General features: G+C 44.1%; 2 long non-coding RNA genes across 3 annotated transcripts in view; both read right to left on the reverse strand.

Annotated features, from left to right (window-relative positions):
- Positions 1-6,672: 6,672 nt before the first annotated feature.
- Positions 6,673-7,418, reverse strand: LOC136011022 (uncharacterized). Its single transcript, XR_010611149.1, has 3 exons — positions 7,382-7,418; positions 7,234-7,296; positions 6,673-6,903 (listed from the first exon to the last, which is right to left on the reverse strand). It is a non-coding gene; the product is annotated as an uncharacterized LOC136011022 (long non-coding RNA).
- A 3,111-nt stretch (positions 7,419-10,529) lies between these two features.
- Positions 10,530-17,015, reverse strand: part of LOC136011023 (uncharacterized) — a 32,631-nt gene continuing 26,145 nt past the window's right edge. For both annotated transcript variants that reach the window (XR_010611150.1, XR_010611151.1), the window contains exons 3-4: positions 10,969-11,080; positions 10,530-10,681 (exon numbers count right to left, since the gene is read on the reverse strand). This is a non-coding gene — a long non-coding RNA (uncharacterized LOC136011023). The remainder of the gene's footprint in view (positions 10,682-10,968; positions 11,081-17,015) is intronic.

Raw genomic sequence — 17,015 nt, forward strand, 5'->3', positions numbered from 1 at the left:
GGAATCAATCAGAAATGTGGACAGCCACCACTTTGAAGTTGCCAGTTTCCAGAGCAGGAGGGAGACCGCTTCTCCGTACAAGCAGCATAGGATCATGCCTTTGGGGAAAGCAAAGTTGTTGCGATGCTGCTATCAGTTCTTGCAAACCTGTTCTTTTATATTAGTGATTTTGTCCCAGTTTTCGAGTTAATGCGCAGTCCTTTGGTAAGAAGAATATAACGTTCATCTGAAGGGGTTGAGCTAAATAAAAAGGCAAAAAGCAGGCAAGGAGTGAAGACAGACAACTGAAGTTTAGGGAAACAACCAGTCTGTACATTCAGTACAGTTGGTGCATGTCACCAGTGGGTCACTGGGTAGAGCTGGGAAAATAACACAACCTTGAGTTCTGCCACTGGGGTAAAACCAGTTTGGATCAGTCACGTCTCACCATGTCACACAAGACAAAGTTGTGATTCAAGTGAATCCTTTTCCACATTTTTTTCTCCTGAAATGTTAATCCCCAGAAATTTTCCTGTTTATCACAAAACAACCAATCTGCCACCTGGAAATCTGGCTATCTTGCTAGAAAGCTTTTTTGTGCTGGAGTGGGAATATTGTGTCCAAGTGGAACAGCAATGGGGTGAATCGTGAGTCTGGGTGCTAATGGGGAGAAGCCTCCATGAGGAAGGGCAAACCGGTGGCCAGCTTGTAAGGACAAGGATACAAGGGAGGAATTGGAGGCTGTTAGCAGAATAGGCTTGAGGAAGACAATAGAGGGAAAAAAATGATGGTAGTTGAGCCAGTGGAGAGATGAGAATCTGAATAAGAGCTTTGATGTTCTGTAGAGGGAAAAGCCTGGAACACAGAGGGGTTATAAAGGAAAATACAGGCTCAGGGAATAAAGTCTGTTGCAAGCAGACAGACCACGCTCCATACTGTAAAAAAGGTCGTAAAAGAACTGCTGAATGAATGCAATGATTAAATCAATATATTCTTCTCCTATCTCTAAAGCCTTTGCTTCCAGAAGTTTTCTAGTTCAATAATGTATGTACTGTGACAGACACCGAACAGTCAATATGAAGAGGCCCCCTCCCGCTGCAGTTAAACTTACTTTAAAATCTCCATATTTTCATATACAAAGCAAATGTTTAAAATCGATCAGAAAGTTCAACATATATTAAAAGAGATTCTGCTTTATCAGGTGGTTGAAATTGTTCAGATAGTTAAAGCCATATCCTTTAGCTATCGATGTAATTGTCCTCTGACAGGTAACTGATTACCACATATGCAGGCTCTGCATATGAAAGGATAACCCCCTTCTTTTTAGCCACTTACGCAAGAGAAGAAGTTGACAGAGTTTCTGCATCTTGCAATCATAAAACCAAATGTCACAGTGCATCGAGTAAAGGGTGACCCAGCACCTAGAATCCCTCCCTGTCTTTCTGTTGTACTGGTCATCCTCATCCTGACCCTTCTATAAACCCCTGCTTCCAAACAGAAAAGTGCAGAGTAAGTGATATCTGTGAATCTTTGCACTGTGTTGTAGCCTAATCTTGATGAAAATCAAAGAGCTGTCATTTTTAGCCTTTCAAGTACCAATTTGGCTGCCCTTACTCATCCCTTAATTCTTTTCTCTATGCTGCCTGCCCAGAGCAAGATTCATCCAGGGAATCTCAGTCTGCTCCTACAGGCTACAGGTAACCAACTGCTTGTGACTTCCAAGTTGCCAGGGCAAGTTGCAAAGATCACTAAACTCTCAGAGTGACGGGTGATCGATATGCTGAACAATTAGTATCAAATATACAGTAAATGATGCATAATATCATTGGTGAAAAATGTTCTATTTAGGCAGAATGTAGATTGATGTCAGAAAATGCTCTTTAGTGTGTGGAATAATCAAGTCAACCGCTTGATGGATGTACTATATAGTCTATTTACATTGCTTGGATTCGATACACTTACATGATATTTGCATCAGAAACATATCTATAGTCAACCAATGGGAAAGAATACATGATTTTACCAACATGCTTATACATTAATAATATTACTTGGCAATCTGATGTTTCAAGACCCAGGGTGAATTACTTATTAAAAACCCATATACAGCTATCTGTCTTTATCTTTCTTTCTGTGTGAGCCATAATGGCCCTGATTGTTTTCAAAATTACATTTGGCCAGGATATGACTGTTACATGAAACCTCTTAAACCAATATCATTTCCCTCACTGATAAAATATATTATACTGCTGGGTGCATTGAGCCAAACCATTAACGAAGGAAGCTTTAACCTAACCTTTGTGCTTCTGACCAGCCGTTAGAGCAAACTAACATTTCAGAAATGGTTTCAAATGTGGAGTTGACATGATTATGAATATTTATATTAAGTTCACTTATTTCTTGAAGCTTTCCTGATCACCCTCACTTTTAATGGTTTAAATTTTGCAGGAGACTTAGTTACTTGGGCAGATAGAAGGAAACGTGCTCTCTTTAATACGGTTTAGAAACGCAGGCCCTTGAGAAATTAGCTAGATAAGGTCAAATTAAACCAGGTCAGTTTTAAATCTTGAATTCAGGATGCATGAGAAAATCCAAGTCCATGTACTCAATACAAATTTGAAAAGAGATACGGTGGAAGCCATGGAAAAAGTGAAATTCTTCATCATAATTGTGGCACTATTTTAAAAAACCATCTTGAGCCATGCCTAGGTCTAGGAAAAGACAAGATTTGCCAGGCCTCCGGGCCAAGACAACAGACCTTGTCTGATAGGAAACAAGTGATGTAATGTCAGTGAGGAATACTACTGTCAAACGTAGCTCATGGAACCGTTTTCTGAAGTTAATAACCAGTTAGGTCCCAGTGCTTCTTCTGGCCTCCATCATGACCCCTCACAACAGAGGGAGGAGGCTGATCATCATTTTTGTGCTCAGCAAGACGAACCACAAAGCAAAAGTAAAGCAAGGGCAGGACTAAACCTGTAAACATGAACAATGCATATCTTCAGCATAGCTCTGGGTTTCCAGTGCCTCTACAGAGTAGGTCATTGCCTATAAGAGCTTGGGGTAATAGCTTGCTCATGACATATACCAGTGGCAGAGGTACAAGTGGACCATCTCAGGATCACTGAGTGTGAGAAGGCAGAACCAGGGATCCTGGAAGAACTCATTGTATATGCAAACTGGCAAGCACCACAGAGTAATGCTGTCTCGCCACAGGCGTCTCAGCCCACCAGTCTGAGCAATTTCCAGAGGAAAACCATTCCATAGGCTTCCTACTCCTTATTTTTGTCTTCTCTTGTTTCTCCTATTCATCTACTCATTTGTCGTTTCTGAAAACACTGAAAGCACCAAGTATATTCCTGCTGCAGGCAGACAATGCAGTGCTAATTGTAGGGCATGAAAGGTACGCAGCAGCTTCTGTGCTTGCCAGGACAGATCTAATTTTAGCCTGTACAGCAGCAATCTTATCAGTGTAGATACCCAGTTTACAGCAAGTAGAGCACTGTAGTTCTGCTTTATTTCCTTACTCTCTGCATGGGATCTGCAGGATGGGAGGGAAAGACAGAGCTAAAAGAGAGTGGTGACATACAAATCATAGAATGGTTTGGCTTGGAAAGAACCTTAAGATCATCCAGTTCCAACCCCTCTGCTATGGACAGGGACACCTTGCACTAGACCATGTCTCCCAAGGCTCTGCCCAACCTGGTCTTGAACACACATGGCTTTAATACCTGCTCTCTACAACTACCTGAAAGGAGGTTGTAGTGAGGTGGGGTCAGTCTCTGCTCCCAAGGAACAAGGGATGGGACAAGAGGAAACAGCCTCAAGCTGCACCAGGGCAGGTTTGGATGGAGCTGAGGAACAATTCCTTCCCCAGAGGGTGCTCAGGCATTGGAACAGGCTGCCCAGGGCAGGGCTGGAGTCACCGTCCCTGCAAGTGTGCACACACCGTGGAGACGAGGCCTCAATGCCATGGGTCAGTGGTGGCCTTGGCAGGGCTGGGGAATGGTTGGACTGGATGAGCTTAACTATCCTTTCCAGCCCTGCTGATTCTGTGATTTAATCTGGCTGTGGATGCTCAGCCAACACAGTGGTAGAAGAGGGGATCATCACCTCTCCAGCAGGAGACATCCCTGATCCTAAGGAAGATTTCTTAGTCTATACAGCCACTATTTGTTCTGTTCCATGCTCCAACAACCATCTTTGAATCTGGTGGAAAGAAGAAAGGGAGGATGGTCTTCAGAGAGTTGCAGGAGCCCCTTCCCTGTGTCACCCTACATGAACAGGCACCACAACACAGCCTGGGTGACAGTGTGTGGCTGCGCCCATGAGCTCAGCATCGACCCTGCATGGTAACAGGTCAGGACAGACAGGACTGGGAGCATGGAGGTGGTGGAAGGCTGGAAACCAGAGGCACTCCCCATGTCACATCTCCTCCTGCGTTCAGAGAAATTAACCACATCAGAGCAGCACCTGATCCCCTCTCTGATCTCTTCTTCTGTCTGGAACTAATGTTCTGCATCCCAAATCTGGCTCGCATCTCCTGCTGACATGGTGTGATGCTGTTAGTGCTCTAGTTAGCACTGTCAAGCAATCTGAAATGGAAGCTGGCAGTTGTCCTTCCAAATGGCTATTGCTATGTGTACCCCAGAAGTGGTAAGCTAAGAAATCTTTTTGTAGTTGAACCCCTTCCAGTTTCATTCAGCAGGATACTGGAAGGCTGCTTTCTGTGTTAATTATTTCTGTCCTGATTGCCTGGCCACACAGAGCACTGTATTGACAGGATCACCCTTCACCGTTCGTGAATGCTTCCAGCTGAACACAGAAAGAAATGGAAATAAAGAAATTTCACCTGGAGACAAATCTTGGAAAGTCGTGGAAGGGATGAGTGGAGGCACAAGAGCCATGTATCTCCCAGATCTGCATCAATCCTTCTGCGATCTTAGAAATACTTAATAGCAGAAGAATGACACAGTATATTACTCATTGGAAAACACTTAATGGGTCTGATCCTGAAATGAATTACAGTGGCTTAAATCTGGAATGTCTTCAGCAAAGTCAGAGATTAATCAAAAAGAACTTTTAATGCCTGATTAGGAGAGGCTGCCTCTGCATTGCTGGCAGGTACAAATGAGAGGACCTAGGTATAAAATTACTTCATTGCTCCCACAAATCAGTGAGCTAAACGGCTACATCTTGACATTCACACCCAGCAGTAAATTATAGTCAGGCACAAAAATCTGGGAACAATTAAATAGAGGTACAAAACTGAGACTAAAGCCACAGGGTATTTGAATCCTGTTAACACAAATATTACCTCTTACTGCTCTCCGTAACATCATGCTTTTCAAAGAGCACAAGTGAATACAAAGGACAATGTTGTCGTGTCATGGTTTAAACACAGCCAGCAACAAAAAACAACCCCAACACCCTGGAAATCTGCTTAATGGAGTTTGCACCAGCACTTTCCCATCCTTGGCTTCTCAGTCACAGAATACAGCAATAACCCCAGCAAGGAAAAAGCCATGGGAGCTGTCTACGTGACGAGTGTCCCTTTGTACAGCACTCACACATCCAGGTTCTGACTGCAGACCAAGGCTGGTCTAAGAACGTAATTCACACATGCCACAGCTCTGACTGGCCATAGAGATGGACATCCCCAAAGGTAAGGCTATTTCTCACATAAGCCAGGGTTGCTTATCCAAAATCATACACAATTCTGTAGGGTTTGTGGCATATGCTCTGCAAAATAGCAAAGGTCTATAAAGGAAACTGAGCACCCTGTTGTGCACATGCAAACTCCATGTAGTAATGAAACTAGTTCAAAAAGTTAAGGTTAATCTGAATAAGTGAAAAAAGAAATTGGAGCCTTTCAAACTGGACAGAATCACTACTTTTCTCAATGAATTTAAAAATTCCAGTTGAAAGACTGTAGTTAGGGTGGTCCATCCTCGCCCTGAAGCACAAGCTCCTTGTTTTGGCAATCAGTGGAACAAGGTGGTGATGAAGAATTCATTCATGAGTCAGTTAAAGCAAACCCATAGCCCTCTACTTCATTGTTTCAGGGTTAAATGGAACATTCAACAGTTCTGAAGAACACAGAGTCCTGAAAGACTTCATCTACAGGAAGTCACAAATACATTCATAGCTGAATGTATTGGCTGAATACATTGGCTGCATTCATGGCTGAATACATTCAGGCTGAAGCCTGCAGAGTCTCTTTTGGAAAATATAGTTGCTGTGTTGTTGCATGAGGACTGCTGATTTAGGATTACAGAATGGTCTGGGTTGGAAAGGACCTTAAAATCATCCAGTTCCAAACCCCTGCCCCCTTCAAAGAGAAGTGCTTCTGCCTTAGGTCTAACTGTCTCAGTGTGAACCCATCACCCCTTGTCCTATCACTGCAGTCCCTGATGAAGAGTCCCTCTCCAGCATCCTTGTAGCCCCCTTCAGACACTGGAAGCTGCTCTGGGGTCCCCACGCAGCTTCTCTTCTCCAGGCTGAACAGCCCCAATGTTCTCAGCCTGGCTCCATATGAGAGCTGCTCCAGTCCCTGATCATCCTCGTGGCCTCCTCTGGGATTGCTCCAACAGCTCCATGTCCTTCGTATGCTGGGGATACCAGAACTGCACACGGTGCTGCACACAAAGGCTTCCCACACAGAGCTACCCACCTGTAGAAGAAGGACCCAATGGATTTGGCTGGGTGCAGACCCCACAGTGGCTGATGTTGAGGCTCTCCTGACTGCCAGCTGCTTGCAGAACCAGAAGGGAAGGCTCAAGAGGTCTCACCTCATGGCAGAAAGTAAGCCCAGTCTTTCAGCACAAAAAGTCACTCTCTTGCCACCCTTGGTCTGCCTCCTCTTGGTCTTTGGGAGAAAAAGCTTTGTCCTGACAGCTCCGTGCAGGAGGTCTGCGCTTCAGCCTGGGAGAACACAAGCAGGCAGTGCAGTACGTACTGAGCCACTGAAGTCTGGTTCAAACATACTTCAAAGCTTCTGGAAGCCAACAGGGGTCTTACGTATCACTACTGATATTTTCGATCTGGAGCATTCTGTCCAAGTCCACACAGTGGGATCTCTACAGAGTTATAAATAGACCCCAACTCTCAGGACTCCCACTCCACTGCTACAAGTCCTTCTCACCATTCCCTGGCTGTACCTGACGCTCTTAGACACTGTGTCTTACTTTTTCTCTCACTACAATGCACTTCTTTCTAAGGTAAAAGGAGAGTTTTGCTTGGACACTGACTCACCTTTTCATCAGGCTTATCCTTCTTTCCAAGAGCACACCAGGAAGCGGACTGTCAGACAGGAAGCTGTAGGAGAGAATCTCATCAGAACAGGGCATAGCATCTCTGAGACCTCATGGAAATTTGCTCACAGATCTTTACCAGCTTGTACCTGCTACATACTGATACCCTTTTCTCTTCATTTGTTGTTGTTACAGGTCCATTTCACATCAGCTTCGTGCTGTCTGTAGGCAATTCCACACATAGCCAAACCAGGTATCTCTGTTGAATGGTCCAGGATACACCCTGTAGCTGGATGCCTCAGAGTCTGTAGCAATGCTCCTATTGTTTTCAGTGAGTGAGGGCAAAGCCTGAAGTATTCATTATACCTAGAGCTAAGCATAAAGTCTAACAGCAGAAACAAAGGGAAAAAATACAGTGCAGCCAGTTTTCTCCAAATTGTTGTAGGCTTTTATGGAATCATAAAGATCGGTAAAATGGTCTTTGTGTAACATACCACAATTCCAAACATAATAAACCTAAAATCAATGAACATTCTTTAAAACAAGTGAAAACACCCACACAGTTCAGATTTCATTGTGTTTAGATATGCAGTAGATGTTCTGATACATCAACTTTGATTTTGCCTTCCCCTCCTCCCAGATACTCTTTTTATCAGGTTGCCTGTATGAAATGCATTGAACACAGTGGGGGGGTGTGTGGGGGAATGCGGTGTTTGGTTTTAAGCATTCATTAAACATCTGTAGGAGTTAATACAAAGGAAGGGCCTTTGAATACATCTAAAAATTAGGAAATGGTACTTCTGATCTTGACTTCATCCTCATGCATCAGTGAACACGTTTTAATTTTGTTCATCTTTATTGTGTTTAAACTAAACACTGAAAACAACAACCCTCATCCAACTGTTAGATATCATTTCTAATGACAGGGTAGCTTTTGTTCTAAATGCACATGTAAAAAGACTTTTGCTTTAATATTCCAGGTTTTAGCTCTTCAAGTTAAAATAGTGCTTTACAAGTGATCTCTACTGATAATGACATACATTTACATTAGAATTCAAACTCGATTCTCTACCTTTCATAATCTACACGTATCTTTTGTTTTGTTTCAGGTTCTTTTTTTCCTCGCAGGTTATGTAGATTTGGCTGCAGTAGATTTTTCCCCCAAAGAATATCCAAAAATACATGTCTGCATAGCATAAAGTTGGAAGAACTGTTTGTCGCAGTCTGCTTAACAAAACAAGTTGTTTTTCTGGTTGCAGATTATTCATGAGAAGGCACCGAAGTTTTACAAATGCATTCATTATTAGAAATCATTCTTTGATTATCATCATTTAGAGCCAAAAGGGACTATGAGTTCATCCAGTTTGACCTCTTGTACCATATACACTACTACAGTTCACCTGTGCACTACACTCAAAGACTTCATTAGACTAATGTATTTCAAGTCCTCAGATTAAGTTGTACTCCACTGCTTGAGTACAAGACAGACAAAGCTGCCAGTAACACCTAAGCCCCCTGCAATAGCAAAGAATTATTGAGATGAGCTATGGCTAGATCATCCCAGCAGGTGAGGCTTTAGATTTAATAAGCAGCAGGACCCAGACACCTGAAGATGATCTTGGAGAAGATGATGCTCCACATCAGAGCACCCATCCACTCTCGTCCCAGGGCAATTAAAGAAGGATGCTGGTCCCTAACCGTAAATGCCTGATGACATTTGACACTTTAGTCCACTTAAATGCAGGATAGCACAGCAGGGACCCACACTCCCAGGAGTGTTGGGTGAAGGCAGTGACAAGTGTCAGTAGACCATGTTTTACAGCTGCATTGAGTCTCAAGGATGAGGTTCAGCCCCACACTAAGACACCTAAGTCTAGGTGCCCCACATATGTCTCTGAGCCTCCTTTGCTGTCCATAGGGATTTATACACAATACACTGGGAGTCTAGCAAGATGCTTACCCCCCACAAGCAGACACCAATGCTTGGTGAGCTGGCAGACTCTCTGCTGATGAGCTCTCCATTGCCCAAATCCCACCCTGAAAGGCTGTAGGGCTTCAGAAGAAAACGAGGGAGAGCCCAGCAAGATCTAGGCAGGTGTGTGCATGCAGAAACTGCCTCCACGGACCATGACCAAAGCAGCCCTGAAGCACAAGGTTTCATGAGACACGCTGTCTTAACCCAAGAAGTGGCAATGTGAAGAGATTATCAACGGCAATACTGGCAACCCACCAAAGCTTATGACAGGAGTCGCCAAAACTCACCATATCCAGGCTGGCCTCCCCCAGTCTGCTTTAGCAAATGGCTTTCTGGTGAGCTATTGTGCCCCAGTGGGTAGTTCCTTGGGTGCATTGTCTGCCATGGGGCTTACTAGGAAGCCTTTTTCCCCTTTTTCCCCCCTCCCTGTTCCCAGTGACAAGCAGACATCTCAGATATTGCTAGTCTCCTAATGATACATCCTCAACTTCTACCTCAGGCACATTACAACCGGCCTTGGTAGTTTGGTCCCTACCTCTTGTAAGGCTTTGATATTTCCTTTCCCTTCATGCTGTCAGGGATTTGCACACCGGGCCTGGGGGAGCATAGGAGCATGCCCATCCCTACTTAAGAAACACTCTTTCTTCATGGCAAACAGTCGTATTTCACGCTGTCTGTGAAATCCAAGAGATGTGAAGATGGTGTAGTCTTGCACAGATCTCCTCTCAGAAGTGCTAAGCAGAGAGCAGCTCCACATAGCTCCCAAAGCTACACATTTCCATAAAAAACAGGGATTGAGGCCTTCCCGAGCAGTCAAGCTCTTTCAATCCTAGGTAAAACTAATCTGTATTCCAATCTGAAGAAAGTCTCTGAAAGGACAAAACACGCATGTTGATGGCAGAGGGAAAAAAAACATCGTATGTCTGCTCATTGGGGAAAAAAACTCCAAGAATATTTAATGTGTGAAAATAGGACTCCAGTTATGCTGTTAAGAATAATGAAATCTAGGGTGCTAAGTACTGTATGTGTCGCACAAGTTAAGCTGCCTGAGGCAGTTTTAATTTCTCTAGCCAATTTCTCTTAAATTTCCTTTAATTTAGGCCCCAAAGTATTTGCCACCTGTAGAATGTAACTCAGTTGTTAGCAGGGTTTAGCAGGAACAGTGTGGCCAGAGACACTGAGGAGAAGGATGGAGCGGAACGGACACATCGGGCTGCAGGATCAGCTGCTCCGGGGGTTTCTCTGGCTGCATAACCTGCACTGGGCTGACTTGAGGTGCTGTAACCAGTGTATGAAGACTCAGAAAGGAAATCTCTAGCAGGTTCTTAAAAGGCTAATCTGGGAGTTTTTATTGTTGTTTTACCTTTGAGGCCCTTTGCTTTAGCTTAAATGGACCTCCTTCCAACAGCACACAAGTTGGCTGCTCCAGGATCTTCAGTCATTTCTCAGCAGAGTAGATGTTATGTTCCTTTCTCTGGGCAAAAAAGATACACATTGATATTAACACTTTCAATAGTCTATATGTTAAGTAGCTCACCATGCAATATCATTGTTGGAGCATTTTATTTTTCATTCTTTCCTTTATTCCTTGTAGCTTCAGCCTTGTCAAGAACAGGCTGCAATTAACTTGTCAAAATTATTAGATTGCAGAGGCAAACATAATCCAAAATTGGATAGGCACAAACAAGGACAGCAGCAGGACTCTGCTGTGGCGGACTACACCAGGCACATCTGCATTGTACTGGTGAAATACATATTTACCTTTATAAGTTGATGTGGGGCTCGCTATAGTTTTACTTCCAGCCTGAAGAGTCAGGGTCACTCTGGCCTCTTGGGAAAGGGTCGTCAGTCACCTTTGGTCTCCATTCCATATCTGTAGCAGGAAAATGTTATTTTAGAGTTGCAACGTCTTCAGTGGCTGTCATCTGCTACATTGAGATCTACTATACCAAGCTGTCACTGACTCAGTATAAAGTGAATTAGCTGCAGAAGAAAAAGGTGTGTGCTATGGGGCAACCCACAAATAGGGCCTGGGGCAGCAAAGGATGGTAGTACCATCTTAACAGAATGCTCTGAGTTGGGATCAGAGACTTTCTGATGAGGGAAAGCATAGGGATCAGTAAGTGTCCTTGGCTTTGTGACATAGCCAGGCAAGCCGCTTGCTGGGCAAGCCTGTCAGCAGCCAAGCCTGAAAACAGCAGACACCCTTTTAGCCAGTATTAACAACTACAAGTCAACAAATTTCAGCACAATAACAGGAAAGTCTTCTCTTTTTGTCCTCCTTCCCATGCTCAGTTTTCCCCATGCCCACTGCTACTTGCAGGAGTTCGGAGAGTACTGCAGGAAGAGTGGTCCAACCATGTCCAACCAGCTTCATTTCAGACATCACTTGCATTGCAGGGCCGTGCCTCTGCTTGCTCAAGTCTCTAAGCCAACCTGAGGTGGTTTAGAGACAAAGCAGAAGCCATTTTTCGCCTTGTTCTCTGAAAAAAAGGCTGCTTTTTCTGCACTGCAAAGTAATGGCAGAGACTGCACTGGGTTTCTGATGCACAGCAGCCAGACCCAATGGTCAGTGTGCACTCGCCCTGTACAGCACCATGATGCGGGTCCAGCTTCTTGCTCTTCCAGAGCAAAATGCTCAAGCAACTACGGCAAAAGCTGCTCTCTGCCCTGCAGCCCCTTCCCAGACCCCTCCTGCCCCAGGAGAAGCTCTTTCCTGAGGGGTCAGCACTGGGGCAGAGATTAGACCTCAGCCCCCAGTGGTAACACCCCAAGTTATTCCCTGCCACACAGAGGGAGGTGCAGTGAGACAGGAGCCTAAAGAGGTGCAAAAACAGGCAAAGGGACCTTCCTGGGGGGGGCTCTGTTCAGCTCTGATTTTGTGCCAGGGAAATCACTGCACTCATCTGCCTCTGTATCTGCATCCTTCATCCAAACCTTGCACTCTGCCCAAAAGCTGTTTGGTCTTGTCTATACTGAGGTTGGGCACAAACCAGCACAGAAACCTAGGTTCACCACTGGCTTAGTCTGACTGTCATACCTTCATAATACTTTTGTACCCAATTGCAGTGAAGATGGACCTCTTGTATGCCTGCAATTTCCTGAACACAAAACTCGGAGTGAAACAGGTTGTATTTTAATCCATTCCAGTGCAAGATCTTCTCTTCCTCCCTCCTCCCATCAGCAGCCAAAAAAACATCTTCAAAACTCTGATGGAATGATTTTATGCCTGGACTCGATCTTAAAGGTCTTTTCCAACCTAAACAATTCAATGCTAAGACACATGAGGTGGTGTCTTACTCTGAATGGAGTTTCTGGAGCAAAGTTTTGAGCTCATCTCCTGCTCTCTCTTGTAGTTTGATTCAGAATGCAATTTGTCCAAAATCTCAACCGTGATGAACTTTCCCAAAACAGAAGCAGCAAGCTGCTTCCTACCATCATATACTTGGCCTGCATCCCGCCTATCCATATGCAGCAGATGTAAATATAATTTACTGGCACAAGCAGCTTTCTGCACATGGCATCTTTCTAAGTCTTCTTTAGTACCCATGTGAAGAAATAAATGATTTTATTGATGTGCTCAGAGGCCCCAGTAACGCTTCATAATAACCTAGAAATGGAGGTCGGTCTTAATATGCATCGATCAATAACTCACCTAATTACGTCTCATATCATTTGGCTGAATTGTTAACAATTCTAACCAAAGCTGTAATGATTCCTTACAGACAACATAAGGCTTCCAGGAGCCACATTTTGCTGGCTTCTGTATATTGTAGACCTGCAAATTTACAGATTTAGTGCATGCACCAGTTGCATCAGTTAATTTAGGACACAGCCTCTTCTAGCTGTGCCTAATCACTGCAAGTAAAGCTTGCAAAGTCTCCCACCACATTGTGAGATGCTTTGGAGAGCAGATTGGAGCAAAGGCAGACCATATATCTTTTTTTCCTATCCTATGGAAATCAAATGGTTAGTAAGATGCTACTTTAATCAGGGAGATGACTATAAAAGTCAGAATGAAACATTCCCAGTGGAGACAACCTGTCTGGTGGCACTGGGAAATCCTGTGTGTCAGCACATTCATTCTTGGCTTTATCCGTGCTCGCTGGATGCGACTCAAAGGAAACGCTGGGCTTCAGTTTCTTCATCAGCAAAATGGGGATAATATTTCCACTTCTGCAAGTCACTTTAAGTGGAAAGCACTGCATTCACGCAAGATAGCTTCATCGTGCCAGTACACCGCAGAGTTTTTCACTTTCTGCCTGGAACATTGCACAAAAATCCCTCCACATATGGAACAGAACAAGTATTGCAGACTGCAGAAGATGTGATTTTTCGGGAGCTGACAGCGCTACTTACATTCGTGTATTTTCGCATTTCAAATACAGGCAGGTTTGGCAACGAAATTCGCAATCATCTGGTGGCTTTTATGAAGTGAGCCCACCATACTGCTCCAGGTTTCACAGGTCCCATCACAACCCTCTCCTGCACCAGCCCTGGCCCCTGCCCAGGCTGGGGCTGACCCACACAGCCACTGCCCGGGCAGTGGGACATGAGAACGAGACGCTGACCAAAGCCCTGAGGCTCACACACAGGTTTGGAGAGAGGACGTATCATTTGGTACTTCAAATTCCCCTCAGCAAGACGGTGCTGCAGCATGGATTGTCATTCCACCATTTGTCCATAGAATCACTGCCCAGGGCACTGGTGCAATCACCGTCCCTGGAACTGTTCACAAACCGTGATGAGGATGTTGGGACATATGTTAATGGTGGCCTTGGCAGTGCTGGATGATGGTTAGACCTGATGATCTTAAAGGTCTTTTCCAACCCGGTTAATTCTGTGGTTCTAATTATTAATGTCAGAAGAGTGATGTGTGCTTAAATAGTTCAACTTTCTCCTCCCCCTGCTGTATGAGCTCGGAACAAGACTGCAGACGAGTACCATACATCGCACTGCTATCAAAGGAAGAAGAATTATATTTTAATTACTGTATTTATCTCAGAGAACACAATGATTAGTTTTTCTGCTGAAAATAAATGCAATAAAGGCTAACAGACTTTTGGTAGTAGAGCCATTAAATCCTCTAAATACAGTCTAGATATCTGGGGTGCAATTAGGACAGCGGGGCTGAGTGCTTCTCGGGGTAAGTGTGCTGGTGCACTCTAACCTGAATCTAATTCTGATCAAAGGCCAAGGCAGAGCAGCTATTTGTGTTGCAATGATTTAGTAGAAATGGGCAACATTACATTTCTAATGCTTTTTGGTCAACGAGCACGTTAAGACTTTCAATGCTACTCAAGGCCTAATTGCTTTTAGCAACTCTTTCACAGACAATAAGTCCTCTGAGCAAATGCAGTGCTCATGTGTGAAGAAGTCAGACCCAAAGCAGTGGCCCTCAGGATAATAGGACACATGAGAGGAGAGTTTTGGTAGTGAACTGCAGATTCCAGACAGCAGTATTAGGCCTCCACTTGTAAAAACAGAGCTGAACAAATAATTCAAAATGAATAATTTATCTGATTAATTTTGTCTCTCCTTGCTCAGGGAATATATATAAGCCAATCACACCATCTTGAATTTAGTTGTTATTCAAATATATTCAGTGACTTTCTTTTCACTATATTTTACTTTTTTTTTACTCTATGGATTAATCAGAATATTTAAAATTGAAAATACAGAGTTTTCCTGGGATTGGCCAGACGTGCTCCATGACACTGCTTTTCTTCTGCAAGCAAGCGACTATGCCAGCACTTCTGGAGCAATCCTTCTGCATGCAAAATTGAAAATTCAGTTCTGACAAATATTTGCATGTGCATCTTTGGCATTCACTTGCTGCCAAGAAAACTGTCAGTAAAATCCAGCACCTCTTACATTTGTAAAATGTGAGAACTAAAACATGCATCTTCACATTTGCATTTAATGTTTTGTTGAGGTTTTCTTCCCCAGTTTCATCTGGAAGTTTTAGGACACTGTATTTGCCCTGAAAGGATGCAGCGTTGCCTACCAGGGCTGTTATGGGTTTGAGCTAGGTAGTACCAGTGGGCTCAAACAATGGGCTGTTGACCGAGAAACCTGTAGTTGTTTAAATGGGCAAATACCACACGCATTGTGTGCAAGACTTTCAAAAGTCAAGGTGGTTTTGCCTTGATGGATGATGTATGCACTATTCCTGCATCGAATAATCCCTCAATTACTGAGTGATTCTTTTCTACTCCTAAGAAAAAACAGATTTGAAGTGAAAGCTGGTGAAAGCTTAAATGACGGTAGCATCAAACATGGGTGTAGGGAAAAGCCAAAGCACCAGAGAAAATGTTCATCTCAACTTTTTGATTAAGAGAACCTGTTAAAGGAACCTCATTTATCTAATGTGTTATTTTTTGGAGCATCACTTTTCAGGGCAGGCCCCAAGCTAGGAAGGCTTATGTTATCTCAGACCTCAACCCCATGTATCTACAAACATTTCCAAGCACACCTATGTACTTCAATTGCCCAGCTCTGGTATGACAAGTATCACAGGCTGCCTGTCCATAGAACCAGCCAGGCTGGAAAAGACCTTGAGATCATTGAGTCCAACTGTTCCCCAGCCCTGCCAAGGCCACCACTGACCCATGGCACTGAGGGCCCTGTCTCCACGGTGTGTGCACACTTGCAGGGACGGTGACTCCAGCACTGCCTGTTCCAATGCTTGAGCACCCTTTCATGTGTGTGTTTGCCTGAGAACCAATACAACAATCTGCAGGATTTATGTGTTAATATATCCTTTGGTTTATCCTTAAAGCAGCCTCTAAACGTTCATGTGCAAGGACATGAAAGAAATTTAGGGTCTGTCTAATCTTCAATTACATCTGCCCCACTGTTGACTCAGGGTGAGAGTGAAACAGAATATATCCCTAATGGTGCTTTGCAGAAATATTTAGGTGAAAACTCTGCCTGCTGAGAAATATTTGTTAAGGCATCTGTAGCAATCAACAGCAGAGTTTGGCATGGCCGCTGCCACCAACACAAGGCCACCATGTCCTTGCCTATAGAGGACGATGAGGCAGCTGGCACACTTTGGGCCACCATAAAACAGCAACAACCAAAACCTAGCCCAAGCAGTGGGAGGGTTTTCTGCTAGTAAAGACAACCAAGGGCACAGCCAGCTAGCTCCTTCAGGCCAGCAATGACCACAAGTGCAACTATAAAACTCTGGTGGGTAATAGGGTATTAACCCATGGAGCAAACAGAGCTGGGGCTTCGGTTACCAAACAGGATGATTTAAGTGGCTTAATTTACACATCACAGCGAGCTTTTCCTACTGCAAATCAATACATTTGCATAGGTTCTTAAAATAATCAGAACATGCTCCTGCATATATTTTTTAAATAGGTACAAAACTCCTTAATGAAAGCCAGAATCCCATCATAAGCTCAAATTTTAGTTCAGCTGGTGGTTATATTTACAGGGAAATATGAATGCATTAAGGCCTGGAGCTAAGCAGCAGCTTAGCAGCTCATTTCTGCAGACAGTAGGACTGCAGGTTCTCACAGACCCAGCTATAAAGCCCCTTCCCACCACCCCATGGTGCAGGCAGAGCCTGTTGAGCACTCATGGCAGCAAAGGCATGCAACTGTATACAGGAGATAGACATGCAGAGGGAGGGATGCTCAGAGGTCGACTTCCAATGGAAATAGCCTTTACCCAAGCCCAGCATGCTTTTCCCACTTAATTTCTTGTTCTTCTTCCCTTCATTCTGGCTGGGATCAGGAATAGAAGCTCCAAATTGCCACCAGCAAAGCTGCCCTGGCAGCAGAGCTGAGAAAGCC

This window comes from Lathamus discolor, chromosome 3, assembly GCF_037157495.1.
Source record: "Lathamus discolor isolate bLatDis1 chromosome 3, bLatDis1.hap1, whole genome shotgun sequence".
Taxonomy (NCBI): Eukaryota; Metazoa; Chordata; class Aves; order Psittaciformes; family Psittacidae; genus Lathamus; species Lathamus discolor.